The following is a 6,000-nucleotide window of genomic DNA, read 5'->3' as shown; positions in this document are numbered from 1 at the left end:
GGGAGACACTAATATTTAAAAACTGATCTTGAGGAATGTAATCGAGTTAACTGACACAAGAATAGCACAAGAAATATGGCTTATCTTGTCTTTTCCTTCAGTAATGTGGAAAAAAGAAGTAAATACAAGACACCTTTTGACATGTTTTTGTCTGCTGTGATAACACCCAGTGAACTTTGTTGAATATCTGAGTGAGGGAACAGCGCTGTGTAACGTGGCCGGTTGTGATGTTTTGTTCTTGCTGTAATTCCCATCAGTTCATGTGTGTGCCTGCCTGTGTCACACTACTGAGCTGACAAACCCACAGCAGCCCAGAAGCTCTATGGAATTGCCCCTCATTAGGCACCCTGGGGTGGCACTTCACCTCCTTCTTCTCTCCTGCCTCACTCCAAGGTGCTTTGTCTTGAAAACAAACCTTAGTTACTTAGTTGCAACAAGACAGAGCTGAATGGTTGCACTAGGAAGGTTACCTAACTGGGGACCTCATATCCATTTCAAACAGCAAGGCAACTGAAAGATCAGTGGTCAGGGATTTGTGAAATGATTTACTGTGTTGGTGACCATGGAGATACTTCATGCTGATGGAGTGTTCTTTTCTGTCACAAGAGAACAGCTGTTTTCATCTAGGGCCAAAACCTGAAGCCATTATTCATTTTATTACCTAGGCAAAATTCTCATTAAAGCCTTGAGGGACTGGCTTAAGGCTCAGTATTTCAAAGGAGTAATTCTGTGTTTAGAACAGAAAATAGAGGATAAATCTCTGCAAACATCCAAGCGTCTCTTTAGGCTCTTACAGACACAGAAGGTCCACCACAACGGAAAGGGGGAAAGTGGATTCAGCCACAATTCCCACACTTACTGCTTGCCAAGGGATGAGTGCATGGGCTCCTCCTGAAGATCGTACTGCCAGAGCTCTACCAAGATATTCCACAGCCTTGAGGCTGTGTATGGATTTCACACTGGCCTGAGGGTCCCACAGAGAGAGACTGAAGGAGCAGAGAAATAACTGATCAGCAGATATTGCTGGTGTGCACCGGGTGTGCATGGTTTTATCTCTACCTCATTTGGAGATGTGGTGTCTGTGTGCACACAAGTTTCCAGTTGATTCTGCATGTATATCCTAAAGATTAATTGGGTACATTTAATATGTGTAAGTGGCTTACCCACAATACGTTATACTTCCATCAACCTTGCCTAGATTTGGCAGTTCCTTAGGGCAGGAACTATCTTTCGTTGTGGTGCATATATGGATGATAATTAAAAATGTAGTAATGTATGTAAGGAGAACAGGAAATGACTGTAATTGGCTTGATGTTTCCCAAGAGTCTTAAAAGTTCCTTCTGCAGCAGACTACAGCAGAACAACATCTGTACAGTGAGATCTGTCCGATTTCAAAGGCCAGTTCTCAGTGTTCGATTTTCCTCCTGTGAATTTTACCATCTTTCATCCCAAAAACAAGTTTTCCCTCTTCATCCATATGTTACCTCCCTCTTCACCCATATAGTGAAACATAAGAGTGACATTATTCTCTGATTTCTGAAAATTGAATCGATGAATAGAAACAGTAGCAGCCTAGATTTCTTGATTATAAAGACAGGCTGCCGAGAGAAGAAGTGGAGTCACTATCCCTGGAGGTGTTCAAGAACCATGGAGATGAGTCATTGAGTGGCATGGGTTAATGGGCATGGTGGGGATGGGTTGATAGTTAGACCACATTATCCTAGTGGTATTTTCCAATCTAAATGTTTCTACAATTCTGTGATTCTATGAAAAGAGATTTTTTGAGTATCCAAATTAGCATGAGATTGTAGCAACATAATTCACCTTTGCACCGTGAATGGATGAATTACTATTTGCAGGCTGTTTTGCAGTGATCTTTCCCTGGGCCGCTAACCCCAATGAGGTGCCAGGAAGAGTGAGAGGTGACTGTTGAGCATATTCTGGCATTCCCAGCTCCAAGGCAGGAAGCCTGTGGTTACATTAACACTCTGAATTTGGGAGCAGTGTACATTCTCTTCTCTTCACCAGCTGGAGCAAAGTGCGTCTCCAGAGATGTCCCTCTCCCTCCAGAATTGTTATGCATTTGGCAAGGGGCAGTCTCCTCTAGCATTAGGTGAAATGGAGAGGAACAACCCCCCCTGTAAGGGAGGAGAAACAAGCACAGATGTGTAAGATGGCCTGCAGAGAGCCCTGCGGAGAGGAGGACTTGCCTCAAGACTCTTGCCCTGTGGACACTTGCAGGTATCCTTGGAGTGTGCCTGGCACAGAGCTTTATCTGGTGTAGCAAGTGACTCACTCACAGGCTTGCTAAGCAAAATTCATTATCTGTGATAAGGCTAAACACAGACCATAACTTCCTGCTGTATGCAGCACATTGAGAAATGCAAGAGCCTATCAAAAAATCAGAAAAGTGGCAGAAGAAAGTGTTGGTGTTAGCTACAACCCAGTGAGCATACCTTTTCTTTTTCTGTGGGCTTTTCTGTCTTTCTTTTTTGAGGTGGGGCTGTCTGGGACTGCAAGCTGTGCTTCCAATCCGCCTGCACGCATCACAGCTGTGTGAAAGCTGCCGGGGGACAGCAGAACTGTGGTTGGTGAGGTCAGGCTGCTTGCTTGGGTTGCACTGTGTATTCTTTCCCCTGCCAACACACTTCTCTGCACCCCTCCAGCACACTTTGGAACAAGCAGGCCCTGTGCAGTGGTTCTCCTCACGTTGCAGAGAAACCTCCTTGGGCGGTCGTCAAAAAGCCAGGCTCAATTTAAATGAGGTGTACTGGCAAGGAACAGCAAAGGTGAAGCTTTTCCTTTGAAAAAGTGTGAAGCTGGCTGCTGCAGTCTGCTGCAAAGAAGATTTTATTTAGAAACACACAAATGTGGTCATGTAAAATACCATTCAAAATGTAAGGCAGCAGAGTGCTTTCTTGCTGTGGTACAAATGGCTTGAGGTTTAAGTTAGACAAGAAAAAGACAAGAACATACTACTAAGAACATCTACTGTGTTTCTGCTTTTCTGTTGGGTTCACATGATGCTGTCTGATCCCATTTTGTTTGCATCAGTTCCGCCCTCCATAACATGAGTTTTCTGCTTTCTCCATGCTTTGAAATGCTTTCACAGGAAGGGTGGTAGGTCTCTCTTATTTAAAGATGGGTATTGATCGTAGAAATATAAAAATAACACATCAGTACTTACAGCTAAATAGGAAAAAATGCTTGTAAGGTATCTTTTTGCCATGATTGGATGCTGCAAAGACTAACATATTAATGTTTGTTTTACGCAGCAGGACTTGGAAGGAGAAGAAGAATTTTCTTGGAAGAAAATCAGTGTGTAAGTGTTGCAGCACAGGGCATGGAGAGCAGCAAATGTTTTCACAGACTGATCTGTCTGATGATTTGAACAACCAGTGAGTTCTGCCTTTCAAGCATTACAGAAGAGCATCCAGGGCTTCTGCTTGAAGACACTAGTCTTTCCTTTCCTAGAGCTGAACAGAACTGAGATTTTTATTCTCATTAACTCAACCTCTGTAGTTCCCTCTAATGAAAAAAGGTTTCTAGTGTGTTGATGATGATATGATGATGATGCCCAAGTGGGGCATCTAGCAAGGAGGATAAAAGGTAGGCATGGAAACTCAACTACATCTACCCTTGGATCCACCATCAGGCAGCACTTGAGCTTGCAGAGACCCATTGAGAATGTGGTGGCTCCATGGCCTGAACCTGTTTAGAGACACCTGTATGGAAAACTTACCCAGTGGCCTCGTGTTCTGACGCCAGGTAGAGGCTCTTCACCTGCACAGGATAGGATCCAGAGCCTAGCTACCCACAATTACTCCTCTCCATTTACTGACCTAGGTCTTAATGTTGAAATGTTCCTTGATGCTGGAGGTCCTCAAAGGTCCTCTTGCCTCCTATATTCACACATCACTGCAAGAGCCACCTGCATGTCCAAGGGATGAAGGCTCCTTAAGAGTACAAGATACTGAAGATAATCTTCTGCACAGGTGAGAACCAAATGGCTGGTACCTGATCTTGTTGGTACCTGTCCATGTTACTGTGCTTTGTACTTCTCTACTCTGATGGTAATAGTGTCATTTTGGTTTTGTTTTCCTTTCTTCACCAGGTGCAACATGAAATGGAGGTGATTTAGCTGTCAGTTGGCTGCCAATCAGTCACCAGGGATGTGCTGCTCCTTGACTGCTGTCAGCCGGCATTACAGGACCGGTTCTGATGATGTATTTGTGCTACATTACAGATCTTCAACTCAGAAAAGAAAACTCTCTTCCACTGTCAACAAATTTGGCAAACCACAGTGGTTTGATGCTAACTCTTGTACTGGCAACTCTGCTGTGCTAGTGGGGGTCACAGTGCCCCAGTTTTGCTGAGTGATGGAAAAATCTTTCACAGCAGAAATTGTTTTTTCTACCAAGCTTAAACCACGAGAAGTGCTATAACGTATTTGGTAAGGAGACTGAGAAAGCTAAGCAAAGCTAACATACCACTATACAACTGGGGGTGTTAGAGAAAGCACTGTGTACTCTAGCTTTGTACAATTTAATAGCCATCCTGTTTCACACCTGCAGTGGTTATTTTGCAGTCATGGAACCACTTCATTTGTGTTATAGGCAAAGGCAGCCTGCAACAGGCTTCAGTTAGATGAAGAGATCATACTGTCAACAAGAACAATATTTGATTACTAAGAGATGGAGTCCCAGCCAGGAACAACACATCTCCAAGTTTTACGCCCTTATGATCAGAAGGATAATCTATTGATAATCTGATTTTTAGGAAGAGTAACTGGAAAAACAGTCCGGGAGCAGCTGAGATGGCATTCTGTTGTGTGTGTCTGGTGAAAGGATGTATTATCACAGTCCCCAGCGCTTAATCATTGAGTGCAATATGCAGAAATATTCAGAAAGTTGCAGACTGTGCTGAATGGGTTGAAAGGTTGTGGGAACATGTTCTGGCACAACCTTGTGCTGTGGTGAGACACAGAAAAACCCTCTTCTCTCATTCATTCAGCATCATTTTGCTTCCTGGAGCAGAAATAATTTCCATTACTCGTTTAGGGTAACACTTTTCTAATGCATATTACATGGAAATTTCTCAGCTGCAGATTTTTGGCCCTGCTCAAACACTGCGAAAAATCTTTAGTATATTACACAATGAAGTATTTGTAAACACAGCTGACTTGAGTTTAACAGGAACTTTGGCCAGTTGGAAAATAAACCAACAGCATATTACATGACAACACACCAGTCTGGCATGAAACCTGCCTGTGGCTCTTACCAAAATCCTGAGACCCTGGAGTGTGTCCAGAGAAGGGCAACGAAGCTGTGGAAGGTTTGGAACACAAGTCTTATGGGAAGGACCTGAGGGGAAGCTGGGATTGCTTAGCCTGGAGATGAGGAGGCTCAGGGCAGATATTATTGCTCTATACAACTGCCTAAAATGAGGTGGCGGTGAGATGGGGATCAGCCTTTTCTCCTGGGTAATAGTGAAACAATGAGAGGGAATGGCCTCAAGTTGCACCAGGGGAAGTTCAGGTTGGATATTAGGAAACATTTCTTCACAGAAATAGAGGTGATGCACTGGCACAGGCTGCCCAGGGATGTGGTGAAGTCACCATCCTGGAGGTGTTCAAGAAATATGCAGGTGTGGTACTGAGGGACATGGTCGACAGGCATGAGGATGTTGGGCTGAGATTTGGGTATGGTGATGTTAGAGGCCTTTCCCAACTGTAATATTCCTATGAAAACTGCTGCAACAAACCCCAAGGCCCACTGCTGAATCAGGTGGGAGAGCAGATACCTGAGAAAATTAGGGTGAAGAGCTTTTTGGTTGCCTATCTGTGCTGTGTGTGCAAAAAAGGCCCATCAGGACTGGACACTGTGCCAAAGTAACACTCAGTTAGGTGCCTTGCTGCCTGCTTAAGCCTACTTAGGTGAGGGAACGCAGCCCACAGCCCACACTATGAAAGGCCCAAGAGCAGTGGGAAAGCAGAGTCCA

The sequence above is a fragment of the Centrocercus urophasianus genome, unplaced genomic scaffold, assembly GCF_019232065.1.
Source record: "Centrocercus urophasianus isolate 14NV4802_14NV808 unplaced genomic scaffold, USGS_Curo_1.0 seq_10, whole genome shotgun sequence".
NCBI lineage: Eukaryota > Metazoa > Chordata > Aves > Galliformes > Phasianidae > Centrocercus > Centrocercus urophasianus.
The sequence above is the reverse complement of the archived record's forward strand: the minus strand, read 5'-3'. Positions refer to the sequence as shown.